We start from the raw sequence: 17935 nt of genomic DNA, 5'->3' as shown, positions 1-17935 counted from the left end.
CTGAACCGGGTTGTGAGAGATAGCTATAGCGGCTTTATTATCACAAAACAACTTCATCCTAGACTCTGGTGGATACCAAAGTTCGGACAACAGCTTTTTAAGCCATAATAACTCACACATCCCCTTCGCTACTCCTTTGAATTCTACCTCGGCACTGGACAAGGCTACAACTTTTTGCTTCTTGCTCCTCCACGTGACCAAGTTACCTCCTGCTAACCTGACGTCAACCTGACGTCAACCTTCTATCTGATGCGGAGTTCCCTACCCAGTCCGCATCCATATATCCTTCCACTGCAAGGTGGCCATTCTTTGCAAACATCATCCCTCTCCCTGGAGCCGATTTTAAATATCGAAGGATACTATATACTGCACTCATATGTTCTTCACTAGGAGCATGGATAAATTGACTCACAACACTTACTGCATAAGCAATGTCTAGGCGAGTGTGAGACTAATAAATTAATCTTTCTACTAACCTTTGATACCTCTCCTTATTAGTCGGCACTTGATCATGATACTCCCCAAGTTTATGATTCTGCACTATAGGAGTATTAGCGGGCTTATAGTCCAACATTCCCACTTTAGCCAACAAATCAAGTACTTATTTTCTCTGTGACAAGAAAATTCCTTCCTTAGACCTAGCTACCTCAATACCCAAGAAATATTTGAGTCCGCCCACGTTCTTCATCTCAAACTCTTCCGCCAACTTATCTTGAAGCCTCGAAATTTCTTCAGTATCATCTCCTGTGATGATCATATCATCAACATATATGATCGGGCAAGCCACCTTACCTTGGCTTTGCTTCAAAAATAAAGTGTGATCTGAATTGCTCTAAGAATAACCGTACTTTCTCATGGCTGAGCTGAACCGACCAAACCAAGCACGAGGTGACTGCTTCAAACCATATAACGACCTCTTCAGTCTACAAACAACATTTGGCTTACCAACACACCCATATCTAGGTGGAACCTCTATATAAATCTCTTCCTCCAAATCTCCATGAAGAAATGCATTCTTCACATCAAACTGATGCAATGGTCAATCTAGATTTGCGGCAAGTGACAACAAAACCTGCACAGTATTCAATTTTGTAACTAGAGAGAAAGACTCCTGATAGTCCACACCATAAGTTTGTGTGTATCCTTTTGCGACCTATCGAGCCTTGTACCTCTCAATGTTATCATTTACCTTGTGTTTAATGGTGAACACCCACCTACATCCCACGGCTTTCTTCCCTTCTGGCAACTCTACAAGTCTCCAAGTCTGATTTTTTTCTAATGCTTCCATCTCTTCCTTCGTAGCTTGGACCCATTTTGGATCCTTCAAGGCCTCTCCCACCCCATTCGGAATTCGAACAACTGATACATTTGACACAAAAGCCTTACAAAATTCCGACAGCCTTCTTGTTGACACAAAATCGGCAATGGGATATTTAGACCTTCATTCCTCAACATCTGGTGAGTACCGACTAGGAGGCTTGCCCCGGTTATGCCTGTCAGGGAGTTTATATCTAACAACCAAATCAAAATCATCAGAAACCTCAAGATCAGGAAGAGTGCTTACCTCAAGATCATTCTCAGGAGAATGGTCGTGTATTGAAGAATGGGCAATTTGCGAAGGAACAGACTGATCTTGCTCATTAGGTGTAGATATAGGCTGCTGGTCATCCTCACTTTCAGCTGAAAAACGATCACCCTCCCTCTCATCATCTGCCATCGCACCTTTCCCATCATTGCCTGCCATTGAACCATGGCCTAGATCCTCATCAAATTGCACCATTGAAACTTTTCGTGAGCAGGTTAATGGTCCAGCCCCACCCAGTCGCACCCCGAACTCTACCCCGGACTCCACATGTCCTCCTGATTTCGCACCCTCCATGCCAATGTCCCACCAATTTTCCTTTCACTATAATTCTCCTCCTGAAAGGAACAATGGGGTGGAGAAAAATAGGACTCAGACTCCAGAAAAGTCACATCCATGGTAACATGTGTCTTCTTGGTCGTCAAATCGTAGCAGCGATACCCCTTTTGGTGAGTCCCGTAACCAATAAATACACACCACACAGCACACGGGTCAAGTTTTGTACGTTGGTTCTTGTGAAGATGCACAAAAGCCACACACCCAAACACTTTAGGGGGTATTGTCAAGACTGAAGGAAGAAGCACAAACTGGGACAGAGCTTGTAATGGAGTTTGAAATTGCAACACATGAGAGGGCATATGATTCATCAAGTGAACGGCTATGACCACCGCTGCATCCCAGAACCTTTTTGGAACATTGCCGCCGACTAGAAGAGCTCTCGTCGTCTCTAGAATGTGGCGGTTCTTTCGTTCGGCTACACCGTTCTGTTGAGGGGTTTGAGTGCAAGAGGTCTCATGAATAACACCATGTTCCTTAAAATAAGAGGTAAGGTGTTGATTGATATATTCCCCAACATTGTCCGTGAAGAGAATCTGAATACGAGCTTCAAATTGGGTGGCAACCATTTTATGAAACATACGGAATATGTTAGGAACCTCATCTTTATGCTTCATCAGATACAACTATGTCATACATGTGCAGTCATCAGCAAAGGTTGTAAACCATCTCATTCCAGACATTGCAGTAATTGGAGATGCACCCTACACATCAGAATGAACCCAACAAAAAGGCTTGCTACTTTTGTTAGAGCTCAAAGGAAAAGAAACACGATGACTTTTTGCTATAATGCATGTTTCACATTGAAAAGCAGAATCCGATAAACCACGAAATAACTCAGGAAACAAATACTTCAAATATCTAAATGATGGGTGCGCCAATCGACGGTGCCACAACCAAACATCCTTCTCCTTACTAACAGACCGACTAGGAGTGCGATAGGCATAGCTAGAGTTGAGATCATCCACAATGTATAGCCCCTCCTTCTTAGTACCATGCCCAATAATAGTATGAGGCTAAATACTGTGGGTTTCGGGTGTAAGTTATAGGGCTGGGAAACACTTAAATGCGGGTGATTGTAACTCTGTTAACAATTTACTAGTTTTCCCGTGCATATAGGTTTCAACATTCGGACCAAGCCACGTAAATTTCTTGCATCCTTTATTGTTCCTCATTTTATTTCTCCGCCGATTTCTGTAGCTCTCATTTAATTGTGGAGTTGTGATCTGCTTCCGCTGCGTTGCCAAATCACAGTGGGATGAAACGAGCAGCGATGTTGCCGGAGCATTTAGAAAGAAAGAATAATTGTGTATTTTTTCTTAGGGTTAATACCATGAAAAACCCTAAACTGGTATACTTGTGATAATTTTACCCCGAACTATTTTTTTGACCACAAAAAATCCCAAACTGGTACACCTGTAATAAATTTACTTCGAACTATTTTTTGACTATCGAAAACTTAAACCGGTACATTCGATTCCGACAATTTTAGCCACGAACTAATTTTTAATATTATTTTTTTATTTTTTCGAATTATTTTTTTATTTTTTATTTTTCTTCATCTTCAACCTCTGACCGGTCGCCGGTCCGGCGATAGGCCAGAGGAGGAAGCCAGCGAGGTCGGCCATGCCGGCCGCTGGCGAGGCTCGACCTTGCCGGCGTTGGGCGAGGCCAACCTTGCCGTTGTAGGGCGAGGCCAACCTCACCTAATGCCGGCGAGGTCGAGCCTCGCTGGGCAAGAGGGCCGAGCCCCGTCATTGGTAACCGGGCGAGGTCGCTCGCGCCTCGCAATCGCGAGGTCGAGCCTCGCCAGATCTGGCGAAGGCTCGGCCCCGTCGACCGCTGGCAAGGCTCGACCTCAACGGCCGGTGGGGCCGAGCCCTCGCCAGATCTGGCAAGGCTCGACCTCCCCATTGCAGGGCAAGGCCGACCTCGCCAGTTGCCGGCGAGGGATTAGCCCCGCTAGCCGCTGGCGAGGCTCGACCTCGCCGGCGTTGGCGAGGGCCGACCTCGGCCGATCTCGCCGGCTGCTTGGCCTTTGGCCGGACCTGGGCGACTGACCGGCCGAGGTTGAAGATGAAGAAAAAGAAAAGAAAAGAAAAGAAAAATAAAAATAGATAAAAAAAATTCGAAAACATAAAAAAATAATATTCAAAAATTAGTTCGGGGTAAAATTGTCATATGCGTACCAGTTTAGGATTTTCGGTGGTCAAAAAAATAGTTCGGGGTATATTTGTCACGGGTATACCAATTTGGGATTTTTTGTGGTAAAAAAAATAGTTCGGGGTAAAATTATCACAGGTGTATCAGTTTAGAGTTTTTTGTTGTATTAACCCTTTTTTTTAATGATGTGTGGAAGCATTTTAAACTCTAGGACGTGGGAATTCGAATTCCTGATAGAGCTGGACTTAAGGTGGTCCTAACAACACGTTTCTCCTAAGTATGTTCTCCATTGGATTGTGAAGAGATTCAAATTCAGCCTTTAGATAAAGAAGAAGCGTGGAAATTATTCGTGGAGGAAGAGGATGTCAATGTCGATGCTGAGGTGGATTTCGGAAGTCCAATTGCCTTTGCCATATTGGATACGAGTTTTTTAAGTGTAAATAAACAATTTTTATTTTGATTGTGCAAACTGCAAAGATATTGTTTTGATCAATGAGAAGTCAATCAGGCAATTTATCTTGTGGGAAGTATCAATTTATAGTTTTTATTCCATTTCGTTAGAGTTTTTTTATCCCCAACTCTCTCCTAAATGGGCACTCGTTTCCTACACATGAATGGAGGAGAAAAAATGCCTCCACATATATCAACCAACAGTTACCTTTTCTATATGAAATTTTACTATATATATGTGTATAAGTTTATTAGTTACTGACTACACAGGGAAATTTCTAGTTACTAACCAATAAATACACGCCGCACCGCACATGGGTCAAGTTTTGTACGTTGGTTCTTATGAAGATGCACAAAAGCCACACACCCAAACACTTTAGGGGGTATTGTCAAGACTAAAGGAAGAAGCACAAACTGGGATAGAGCTTGTAATGGAGTTTGAAATTGCAACACACGAGAGGGCATACGATTCATCAAGTGAACGGCTGTGACCACCACTGCATCCTAGAACCTTTTTGGAACATTGCCGCCGACTAGAAGAGCTCTCGTCATCTCTAGAATGTGGCGGTTCTTTTGTTCGGCCACACCGTTCTGTTGGCGGGTTTGACTGCAAGAGGTCTCATGGATAACACCATGTTCCTTAAAATAAGAGGTAAGGTGTTGATTGATATATTCCCCACCATTGTCCGTGCGGAGAATCTGAATACGAGCTTCAAATTGGGTGGCAACCATTTTATGAAACATACGGAATATGTTAGGAACCTCATCTTTATGCTTCATCGATACAACCATGTCATATGTGTGCAAATATCAACAAAGGTTATAAACCATCTCATTCCAGACATTGTAGTAATTGGAGATGCATCCCACACATCAGAATGAACCAAACAAAAAGGCTTGCTACTTTTATTAGAGCTCAAAGGAAAAGAAACACGATGACTTTTTGCTACAATGCATGTTTCACATTGAAAAGCAGAATCCGATAAACCACAAAATAACTCAGGAAACAAATGCTTCAAATATCTGAATGATGGGTGCCCCAATCGATGGTGCCACAACCAAACATCCTTCTCCTTACTAAGAGACCAACCAAGAGTGTGATAGGCATAGCTAGAGTTGAGATCATCCACAATGTATAGCCCCTCCTTCTTAGTACCACGCCCAATAATCTCCTTCGTGAGAATGTCCTGAAACAAACAGAAGTCTGGGTACATAAGAACACGGCAATTCAACTCATCAGTAATTTGTCCAATAGACAATAAACTGTTGGACAAAGAGGGCACAAATAATGTATTAGATAGAGAAAGAGATGGCGTGAGAGGCACACTCTCAGCCCTGATGACCGGATGGCAATGTCCATTAGCATTATACACACTGTCTCGCCGCGGTGAGGTACGGTTCACTAGATCATTGGGGTCAGGCGTCATGTGACCGGTAGCGCCTGAGTCGATAATCTAGCCATTGTTTCCACCATGACGAGTAGTGACAAAAACAGAACCATAATTACCTTCAGGAGGAAGGGTGGACGAATTAGCTGAAGGTACCATCGGGACCAGGGAAAGAGACGAACTCCTAGTCACCAAGGATGCCTGCCCTACACTCTTGCCCAATTCTGCTTTAGATTTCTTCTTCTTTGCTTGAAAATCGTTCCACCAATCCAGGAATCCATGCAGCTTAAAACAAGTGTCCCTAGTGTGTTTGGAATTGCCACAGTGAGAACAGCCGCCGGGCACCTGAGACTTGGCCTTGATAGTAGATCGAGAGCACCCACCTCTACCTACCGAATTGCCTGCCATCAACTGCAGAGACGGGTCTCCTCGACTACCCCGTGAGACCATTGCTGTACCCGTAGGAGAGCCATCGGCATTGGTCAGCATCACGGTTTGGCGCACATCTTCTCTACGGACGCGTGCGTAGGCTTTCCTAACTGTGGGGAAAGGCTGCATCTACAAGACATTTGCACAAACCTTGTCGAAACGATCATCAAGTCCATCCAGAAAAAGGTAAACCTTATCCTCTTGAACAACATTATTGTAGTGCTCAATATCTGCATGACACACCATAGGATTAGGTCTGCGGAAATCAATTTCACACCAGAGTCCTTGAAGATCATTATAGCATTTTTCGATTGGTCCTCTAGCTTGCTTGAGTCGTGATACCTGGCGCTTTAAATCATACACTTGGGAAGTATCGGTGCCATCAAAGAAAGTGGTAGCTACGGAATCCCACACAGCTTTAACGGTAAGGAATATGATAAAATTGCCAATCAACGCCAGATCCATGGGGTTGATAAGCCATCCTTTCACAGTCGAGTCTTCTGTTTTCCACCTTCGAAAGCTAGGATCTGTAGGCAGTGGCTGAGGGAGGTCTCCGTTGATATATCCCAGTTTGTCTTTACCAAAGAATGTACATCTCGACAACCTGAGACCATAATCCATAGTTAGCTCCATCCAATTTAATTGCAATCTGAGATGAAGCCAAATCATTATGCGGTGTTGATGATGGAGGAGGAGGGTGCGTCTGGTTCTAAGTGAGAATCTGAGTTAATCTGGCAGTCAGATTCTCAAAAAAAGCTTCCGTGGTTGAATTCCCCCTTTGATTTTGATGAGAATCTAAGTGAGAATCTGAGTTAATCTAGTAGTCAGGTTCTCCAAAAAAGCTTCCGTAGTCGAATTCCCCCTTTGGTTCTGATGGGGAATCACTATTCTGGTAGGGTTTTGATCTTTATTCTCCAAAAAGGCATCCGTGGTCGAATTCCCCCCTTGGTTCTGATGGGGAATCACTGTTCCGGTAGGGTTCTGATCCTCCATGGATCCACAATCAATCGTGACAAAGATGAAGAAGATCGGGTAGGATGCACGCCGGACAGCGCAATAGAGAAAGTGAGCCAACAAAAAAAATGCGACACAAGGAGCGAATCCTAGGCTCTGATACCATGTAGAAGAATATTTTTCTCTATATTGAATCATTCTGCACAGTATTACGATTTTCTTATGTACAATACAGGGAATAACCCTAGCATCTCAATAAATCAGGAAAAAACTGTAATAAAGGAAAAATAAAAAAACTCCCTAATTTGTAGAAAATACAGCTCACGCCAACAATATGTACTTTCTATTGAAAAAATTGACTAGCTGGCATTACAAGTTCTCGGGTCATGATTGGGTTTTGCTATTGCGTCATTAGAAAACACCGTACTTTGTTAATTATGATATAAAATCTATGTATATTAAGTTTGTGTCAATTCGTGTCACTTTCAGATTTGTCATATAATCACGTATAAACATGTTAATTCGTGTAGGAAGTTGCCAGCTCTTTCAAGGCAGCAAAATGCGAAAACCACTCGAAGGTAGTATCCAGAATTTAATAGGGATGCTTTAGGTTTTCTATGATAATAGAAGTGGGTATGGCAAACTTCCTTCTTAAGTGCAAACTATCGATCACAACAGTTGATCGGAAGTTTTCACTTTCCAGGAACAATGAGAGGTACAATATTCTTCACATCTTATAAATGCCCATTTGCAATTTTCCTGTCGTGCAGAGAGAGTTTCTAATCTGGCATGTCATCTCTGTGTTTCTATTGCTTAAACTCTATTGATTCCCTAATCCCAATATTTCCATCTTCATATATAGCAATTCATTGGAGTTTTTTACTCTGTTTAGTTTCTCCCCTAATACTAACAATCCTTCCTCAGAAAAATTGCACAGCATTAAGAGCTAGATCGTTTTAAGTCGTATCTTTTACTGGATAATGTGATTCATGGCACCCCGACTGTTAAGTGTCTCGGAAGCAATGAATTGAGATTACTAACCACTTTATCAACAATTGAGTATAATCAGCTCAACTTCAGACTCCACCAAACCAAAAAAGAAAATGAAGAACCAGAAGAAGTTTCCCGGTCCTCCAAGATACTGAACTATCAGAAGTGGCAAAGAAGCCAATAGGACAAACGTTGAAGGTGGCAGCTGCATAAGGCTGTGGCGATGGGAGATGCAAAATGGTGACTTAGTTGTTTCAGAAGAAAATAGTGGGATTCAGGCTATTCAAGTTTAGTGCTGGTTTAAGTGGTTCCTAAAGATGTTCAAGTAATTGGAGAGGTTGTTCTGGCTGATGTCTAAATAAGTAAGATGCTAACAGTTCCTGATATCCGGTGGCATCTCGCCTGACAAGAAATTCTGCCTCAGGTCGAGATTAACCACCTGCCTTAAGTCCCCTACAAAAGCCAGGAGTGGACCTGAAAGTTGATTCCCACTAATGAGTAGGATTTGAAGGCTAGACAAGTTGAGAACGAAGATGGAAGAACCCTTTGCAATTCTCTAGCAAAACTCCTGACAGGTAGTTCTACAATTCCATGAGTTTGAGCTGAGGCAAGTAAATGAAGCCATTCGGAATGCTTCCATTTAAGTAGTTCTGCCCCAACCTCACCTTAACTAGGCTATAGCATGAGCCTAGAGCTTCTGGGATAGGCCCAAAGAGGAAATTGTTGAACAGGATCAAGATCCTGAGCCGGTTCAGTGAGCACAAATCTCGAGCGATCGTTCCAGGGAGCTTGTTGGTGGACAAATCAAGATCCTGAAGCTTCCCATTCCTGCCGAGATCCTCAGGAATCACACCAGTGACGTTGTTTGACCATAGGTCTAGAGTTTCCAAACTCGGGAGGTCTGCAAGGAACTCAGGAGTCGACTCGTATAGCTTGTTTAAGAGGCGGTTGACAAGTTTCAGCTTCTGGAATCTCGTGACCTCTGATGGTATATCTCCAGTGAGTAGACTGACAGAGAGCTTGACAAGGCCATTGAGCCTAGAAACAAGGAGAGAGAACTGCCCAGATTCAAATCCGTCAGCTTGAGCAAAACCACGCATCCCCTCGAGCATCTAATCCTGGACCATAAACAAACCGAGCTAGAGTTTGAAGAACTCCAGGTGCTTAAAGCCGGTTTGGGGGACTCAAATCCTTGCTTCAGCGAGAGCAGGACATCAACATCGCTAACAGAAGAAGATGAACCAGGAATTACAGTGCACAGAAGTACAATTCATCGAACAATGAAATGGACCCTCATTGTTTCTAAAAGAATATATTGCTTTCAAACAAAGATCAAAAGTTTTTAGATAAAGTCATTGAATAGTGCTGGGTTTGAGGAGAAGGATATGGGAATGACATGATACTAAGTAGCTTCAGATGGGTGTGCGATCAAAGCATAAAAAAACTGATCTTTATTGGATCAAGTGGCCTCTCTATCTATCTTTCTTTGGCTTCTCTATCTCTCAAGCTTCTTTAGACAGAGGTTGAAGGAAGCAAATGCAGAAGAAATGAAAAGAATACTAAAAAGTGGAGCTGCTAGCTAAACTGAAGGTGAAACGAGAGAGAACATGGAGTGAGATAATTGATTGGGCATGAAAAAAGAGACATGCAGGCTGGACATCACGAATTTAAAGTAGAGAGATAGATAGAGAGAGAGAGAGAGAGAGAGAGAGAGAGAGAGAGAGAGAGAGAGAGAGAGAGAGAGACAGCATTGCCATTTTAGCATTTGTTAAAGGGGGTGGCTTTATTCCTTTGAATTGGATGAGGGACAAATGACTTTGCAACTTTGATGCATTGCCATGATAAAGGGTTGTTTTTTAAAGAGGATTTGTCCAAGCGTAATCCAAGGTTCAATTAATTAATCAAATTTCATTTTGAGGCAATGAACTAAGGGATCAAATTTGAGGACCCAGTTGCAAGAACTACACAAGTTTAAGTATTAAACGTAGCTTTATCCCTATCTATTCGCTAGTATAAGGATTACAATAACCTTAATGGTTGCAAAAAAAAAAAAAACTGAATCGACATATAACTTACTTTGCTCAAGAAAATCATTTCAAATACGAATAAAAAAAAATTATAGACTTGGACGTAAACTAAAATTGATACAAAGTTGGAAGAAAAACTAGGGAAGAGAGATGTTTCGAGCATTTGCTTATGATGAAGTCATTTGTTGCACAACTACTGTCTCTTGCCTCATCAATACTTAATCAAGGTTCGAGAAAATGTTTAGGGCTTTAACTTGGTGATTTGAAGAAAATTGAATGACAAACTTCATCAATTGCAATGAAGAAAAGTCAAGAATTTTATATACTATCAATGAGTCACTAACTATTCATAGATACGATACGAAGAAAATCATTTCACTTTACAAAAATAAAATCTAGAACACATGTCACAATATAAACAATACTCATCAGAAATTCAAAATATAAATAATAATGATAATTTGTTATAAATTACTATTATCGTTACTCCAAACTCTTTTTAATTCGGGTCGCATCGAAATGTGGCAAACATCATACATAAGAACCATGATTTTACATGTAGTGGAATTGGGATATCCATCATCATTCATAATTTAGCACCATCCATCATTGGAAGCTACATATGTGTACAGGAAGTGCAGATAGGAATCAATTATAAGTACGCACGAACACAATAGGCATTGTCTGTCAAGTGATGAATTTGACTCTAAGCAAGACATCACATTCTAAATCTCCCATTGAGGAGACTCTGTGCTGAACCATTTTACTTTTCAAGCGGTCAATCGGGTCAACTTGACTTTTTTTGTCGGGTTTGATATCCACCAAATTTAGTCCACATTTTACTTTTCAAGCGGTCAACGAATCAACTTGACATATTTAGTCGGGATCGATATCCACCAAATTTAGTTCACCTCCTTCGATCATAAGCAGGTCATTCACATTGGGACTAGGAAATGCTTCCTTGTGTTACGATCTCAAGTTATTCAATCAAGTAAAATATAAATCATAGGTCTCACCTTATATATATATATTTTTTTTTTTGGTAACCCAGGGAACCCCCGCACGGCCGACAGCCGGGGAGTAAACCCTGGGGGCGACACGTGCTAAATAGCCACCACACACGTGCTACTTGGTTTCTCACGCTGCGGCGCCCGGATTCGAACACTCAACCTGCTTGAGGTGAAAAGCGCCTCACCTTATATTTTACTTCACTTTCGAGCTTGAATTTTGAGATGACGCGTATTATTTTTGTAGTGGCTCGACTTAGATTGACAATAACCAACTCTTTGGTATCTCCCTAATCTTTGTAAAAATCTCCAAACAGAAGTCAAGCTTATCCAAGTTTATGTTTTAAACATATATTAGTGTAATGCGATGTATCTAAACAATGAAACAATCTCGCAAAATAGAATTTCTCACCTTTCTTGGCCCCCAAATTCTCGAATGACTTGAGATCGATTGCCTCCCACCACAGTGATTTAACTAGTAATTAAGAGAGGATCATTATAGGTCTCAAAGGTAGTGCTGGAAAAAAACAGAGTTCCATGTATCTTTCTTTGCTTTTGACCATCCACTTGCAATTCCAATACTGAGAAAAGCTCAAGGGAAACGAACTCCATGCATGATGCCTGTCGTTCATGGAGAAAAGTGCTTGGTATTGAAGTTCTTTATGAGATTATTTTTCTCAAAAATAGTTATTTGCACATATCCTCTTGGCAATTCTGCGCTTCAATATCATTACTTGGAGTAAGCACTATAACTTGTTTCCAATACTCGTGACTTGATTAAACCAAGCCTCCACAATTTCAAAATCTCCTTGTCAAATGGCTTGCCATCCCCGATCGGACTCCCCAATTTAAACAAAAAATTGAATTATGATGCTGGAATCTTGGATAGAGGTGGGCGATGTTTTAGTAGGTAAATTACATCAATACCAATTTCCACACCAATTAGTAGAAAAGTGATCTCCTTATTGCTTATCCTGGCAAAACCGCCCATAAGAGTTATTGTCAGCCATTGGTATGAAACTTGTTATTTGAGGCGTGGAACAATCAATAGTTGATCGCTGATCTTTATTGTTTTGGCGATATTGAAAATTATCTTGTCTAAACTCACACTTCAAGTAACTATGATGGGCCCTATCGAAAGGTGCTTGTTTCGAGATTACTTTGTTTATCGTGATTGATTCGTTTTGCCGTATTAAGACGACATAATTTTGCGATCACCCAAAGATCATCCGGAACTTCTTGCCTTTTTGATTGACATGCGTGCTTTATGCAGAGAGGAGATCACCAATCATGGGCATTCCACACGTTGGGTCAATCGGGCAATGTTTTAGTGGGCTAGGCTATTTCTGCTTTTTTGGGTCAAAAAGCCCATTTGAATTGCATAGGATTAAGAAGCATAAAAGCTATCTCGCATTATATAAATTTCTTAAGCCCAGTGAAAATATTTCGAGTCCAAGAAGGAAGTTGTTAGATTCTTTTTTGGCCATAAGAGAAAAGTGTCGCATTTTAATTGTTTATCAAATAAAAAAAAATAGTAATATGGAGGATTGTTCTTCATATCACACTTTATATTCGTATTTCTTAATATTATTTATTCGAAGGAGTGTATATTCTTCCATCACGGGTTGGAGGAAACTTTCCTCCGGTCATGCCTTCAATTTGAGGGTTGCAAGTAATGACTATCATCGTATACAGACTAGACTAAAATTAAAAGTGGGCGATAATTATATTTGTGACCCACCAATCAGGGATATGATTGGATGAAGATATGACCTTTATTTAGAACATCTAAATCTAGCTACATGTTGAGGAAAAAATTGAGTGCAATTTTAATCCCAAATAATTTAGAATAAGTCTGCCTCTCCAATCAAATCAAAAGTAGACCATCAAAATTACAGAATTCACAAGGAATTACTTCCTTGGAGATTCCCTAAGAATTACTTCACCGTGTTCTTGGCACAATGACCCAAGAGGCTTGTGCCAAGTAAAAAGCAAAACATGAAACCTCGCTCTAATTGAGGTGCCATGCCTCGGTTCAATCATTTTACCTCAACTAATCCTTTGGGTTACCCTATGCCGATCTTTTACGTTGCATGGCTGACGCCAATGTGGATAATTTTTTTAAAAAATTTTTGAAATTTTTTCGTCATTTTCTCTTTCTTTTTTCTTTCCTTTCTCTTTTTCGTTCTTCCTTATTCCCTAAGCCAATTGCTGGGCCTTGACAATGGCCCCTACCCTCGCCGGATCTATTTAGAGATACGCATGTTTAATGTTTGTATATGGTAAAGCAAACTCAAAAGCAACTTTCAATCTTGATCATTTCTCAAAAATTCCAACAAAACCTAGGTTTCCTAGAGGATGATAATAGTTGTGATTCTTTGATGAAAATGCATGCAGGAGTATTTTTGCTAGACCTACGTGGGAAATACGAAGGGGGATGTTGTGTCAAGCCCAACCACAAACGAGTGGGACATATATTGGGCTTTTGGACTTAGATTGGGCTGCCGATTATGGGCTTGGCCTAAAGAATATTTCAGGACGTGAAATCAAAACGAGTGCACGGGCGAGCACAAAAATGAGAATCGAAACAAAGACTCTGAAAATTATTTTGATGCTAGTATTTTTCTCTCTTACAGATCACATGTTATAGGGTATTGTTCTTAATAACTTGGTTGCTCAAAATCAAACCTATCCAAACTCTTAAATAGAGCCCCAAGAGAGATGCCAAGAAAAGAATGCACCCAAGAAAGTTGCACGTCTTACCTAACCAACAAACTCTAGCATATCGGGCTAGAGTTTATCCGCTATTTATCATTATGTTATGTTTTACATATGGTTGTATTCAGAGAAGATAATATCGAGTCTACATCTATTTTTTTTTCAGCAGTCTTTTATGCACATATCGAGCGAGGCAGTCCCATCGCATTTTGCAGAGTGATGGTCCACTATTGACCACGTAACAATTGCCCTGGGAATTGGATAACTCGCTTTCCAGTCCGGGGAAGTTGTGGTCATTCAAGACATTATATAGCTTCCAAAAGGTTATTAAGTATTAGGTTACACTTGATCAAACGAAAAACCTCAATGATCATGGCCAATCCACCTACAAACTAATGCAATATTATTATAATTAAAATCTATCAAAATTAGCAATTTGTGATTTGTAATTACGATCGTGCGCATTGTCAAAAATGTGTCTCATTTTATATCACCGATAAAACATTTCAAGGCATAATATGTGACATCATCATTTAATGACATGAACGGTAATTTGTGAAATCGGTTTATCTCATTTTATATCTTTTGAAACTAATAGCTATGTCGCTGTCTTGCCCTTCAAAATAATTCTCCATATTCTATTGCTACGTTTTCTTAAACTCGTGATACGATCATACCTATACAAATACTAAGTTATTTGAGTTAATCTAAATTAGTCCATTCCCACGAGCATAAAATGCCTACAACCTTTTACTAATTTATCTTAGTTAGATACTGCAACGAAGTGGATCTGCGATGCCGACCCTATTTCAAACTCGAAATAGTCCTAAGTGAAAGCCGAGCCTATCCCAAATCCGAGTTGTGTTTCCAAATAGCAATGTCAAAGACATCCTACTTTAATATGCGGGGAGTCTGAAACTTAATTACTTTTATATTTTCTCTGTCCATTTTGAATAAATAAATATTAACTCAAAAGTAAATTATTACATATATTTGAGAATTTTCTCTCAGACTCTTTCCCAAAATTTGTTTTATGTCCCTTTAGCTCAGCAGCACTCTTCCATGATAATCATAACATTATTTTCGGGGTAAGTACAGCGCAAGTGCCATAACTTTTGTACGGAGAACACTTAAGTGCCATAACTTTTTTTTGGCTCACTTGAGTGCCATAACTTTAAAAAAAAAATCACTTAAGTGCCACTTACGAGCTGGTCGTGAGGGCATGAAACCGCGGCTTTTCCGTCCGAATAATGACCTTCCCGGTGAGGCGAGCACCACCAGCTTGAAGAGGGGGTGTTGGTGAATCATTCCATGGCCTCCATTCGTCTTGAAATTTCCGTTTTCGCCTCCATTGACGAAGGTAAAAATGCTTCGTAGTCACACATTTATCGAGCCGATTTGTGTGACTACGAAACATTTTTACCTTCGTCAACGAAGGCTAAAACGGAAATTTCGAGACGAACGGAGGCCATAGAATGATTCACCAACACCCCCTCTTCAAGCTGGCGGTGCTCGCCTCTCCGGGAAGGTCACCGTTTGGCTGGAAGAGCCGCGGTTTCCGGCCCTCACGACCAACCCCTTTGACAAGCTAGTCGTGAGGGCCGGAAACTGCGGCTTTTCCGGCCGAACAATGACCTTCCCGGTGAGCGAGCACCACCAGCTTGAAGAGGGGTGTCGGTGAATCATTCCATGGCCTCCGTTCATCTCAAAATTTCCGTTTTAGCCTCCGATGACGAAGGTAAAAATGCTTCGTAGTCACACATTTATTGAGCCGATTTGTGTGACTACGAAGCATTTTTACCTTTGTCAACTGAGGCTAAAACGGAAATTTCGAGACGAACGGAGGCCATGGAATGATTCACCGACACCCCTTCTTCAAGCTGGTGGCGCTTGCCTCACCGGGAAGGTCACTGTTTGGCTTGAAAAACCGCGGTTTCGGGCCCTCACGACCAACCCCTCTGACAAGTTAGTCGTGAGGGCTTGAAACCGTGGCTTTTTCGGCCGAACAATGACCTTCCCGGTGAGGTGAGCACCACCAGCTTGAAGAGGGGGTGTTGGTGAATCATTCCATGGCCTCCGTTCGTCTCGAAATTTCCGTTTTAGCCTTCGTTGACGAAAGTAAAAATGCTTCGTAGTCATACATTTATCGAGCCGATTTGTGTGACTACGAAGCATTTTTACCTTCGTCAACGGAAGCTAAAACGGAAATTTGGAGACGAACGGAGGCCATGGAATGATTCACCGACACCCTCTCTTCAAGCTGGTGGTGCTCGACTCGCCGGAAAGGTTACCGTTCGGCCGGAAAAATCGCGATTTTGAGCCCTCACGACCAGCTCGTAAGTGGCACTTAAGTGATTTTTTTTTTGGAAGTTATGGCACTCAAGTGAGCCAAAAAAAAGTTATAGCACTTAAGTGTCCTCCGTACAAAAGTTATGGCACTTGCGCTGTACTTATCCCCATTATTTTCCATAAATGGGGTCAACCCCATCTTTTAATTAATGTTTGCTCCAGCATGACAGCTGGTTTTGCTACAAGCTCTCAAAAAGACGACCCTGTCAGACTTTTTCCCAAAGAAATGCCGATTAAGGAAATGATTTGCAATAGTAATTAGGAAAAAGAAGAACTATACCAGCTCAAATTGACCAATGCCAAACTGGTACAAGAAGAAATAGAAGAGGGACACAACAGATGGAGATGAAGCACATGGAAGAATACCTGTTTTTCTTAGTAATATTCAGGCCTACAATGGACAACTAGTAGGGCTTGGAAAGGTTCTTCGTCCTTTATCTCTTACTTTGGTTGTGTCCCGAGTGCTCTTCTTCGCCCAAGTTCTCTTCTTCCCCTCTGCAGGTTGCTCTCTTTGTTCGAGTCCTCCGCTTCGTCACAAAGTCGAAAATTGGCAAAAGCATCGACATTTGCCATCGACGGAGCTGCAAGGTTTCTGGGCGTGCGCGCGCCGAAGACTTGGTGCAGAGGTTAGTTCTCACCTGCAATATCTGTCTATAAGCTTAAATGGGTCACATTTGCCAAATCTTCCTTCTCTCAAATGGAAGACTGGTTTCCTTTTCCCCGAGAGATGGTGTACTTGGAGTTGTAGGGAAACGACTGTTTATTGACTGGATTGTTGGTAAGCCTTTTAGCTAGTGAAATGAAGTGTGGTTAATCATTTTGCATCACCTTGACAATGGAAGAAAGAACAGGTTTCATTCTAAAAAATCTGGTCGCGTATGCTATTGGAGAGTGGAAATTCCCACTCGACAAGCTGTTTCAGAATGGCTGGTTGGTTGTTCGTGCGTCTCCCTGTCATGTTTTGGGCTCTCTACTCGTCTGTTTTGATGTCACCGTGTAGACCAAGTTAAATGTAGTTTGGAAAGTGCAGACCTTCCATTGTTCATTTTTTCCTTAATCATGGGCTAAATTTTTGAAGAAGAAGAACAAGAAGACCCGTAAGGAGATAAAAGGGGGAAGAAAACCGGCCGGGAGCAAGATGAGTGGTTATAAGTGCTACTATTCATCTTGCTCAGAAATCTATTTAATCATCATAACTATCTGCTAGATCTAAATGAGTAATTAGGTTGCAATATACTCGTAATTTAGCTCCATTGACTATTTAGATGCTTTTTCATAGAATAAGATTACGTGTTATGATTTTCCCTTGTGTTATGCGCTTCTGTCAAGAGTATTTCTAGCTTAGATGATGAAGCGGTCTCCATAGGCTGGATGGTGTTTACCATCAATTTAACATGAGCACCGCTGTTAGAACGATTGTATCATATTTCCAAAAGTTGAGACATGTGACCGAACCCCGATGATACGCTTGTGCTATTATTTCCTGTGGCCTGTGGGTGGACTATATACAAACTATTAAGATAAATGTAGAATAGTCCTGTT

The 17935-nt window shown here is 41.3% G+C and overlaps 1 pseudogene; it reads right to left on the bottom strand.

Annotated features, from left to right (window-relative positions):
- Nucleotides 1–9908, bottom strand: part of LOC130139804 (leucine-rich repeat receptor-like serine/threonine-protein kinase BAM3) — a 45259-nt pseudogene extending 35351 nt beyond the window's left edge.
- Between the last annotated feature and the right edge of the window lie 8027 nt (nt 9909–17935).

The sequence above is a fragment of the Syzygium oleosum genome, unplaced genomic scaffold (assembly GCF_021117445.2).
Source record: "Syzygium oleosum isolate NSW1041296 unplaced genomic scaffold, Sole_v2.1 Sole_v2.13, whole genome shotgun sequence".
NCBI classification, from domain to species: Eukaryota; Viridiplantae; Streptophyta; class Magnoliopsida; order Myrtales; family Myrtaceae; genus Syzygium; species Syzygium oleosum.
Note: the sequence above shows the minus strand (reverse complement) of the source record. Positions and strands in the feature narration are given on the sequence as shown.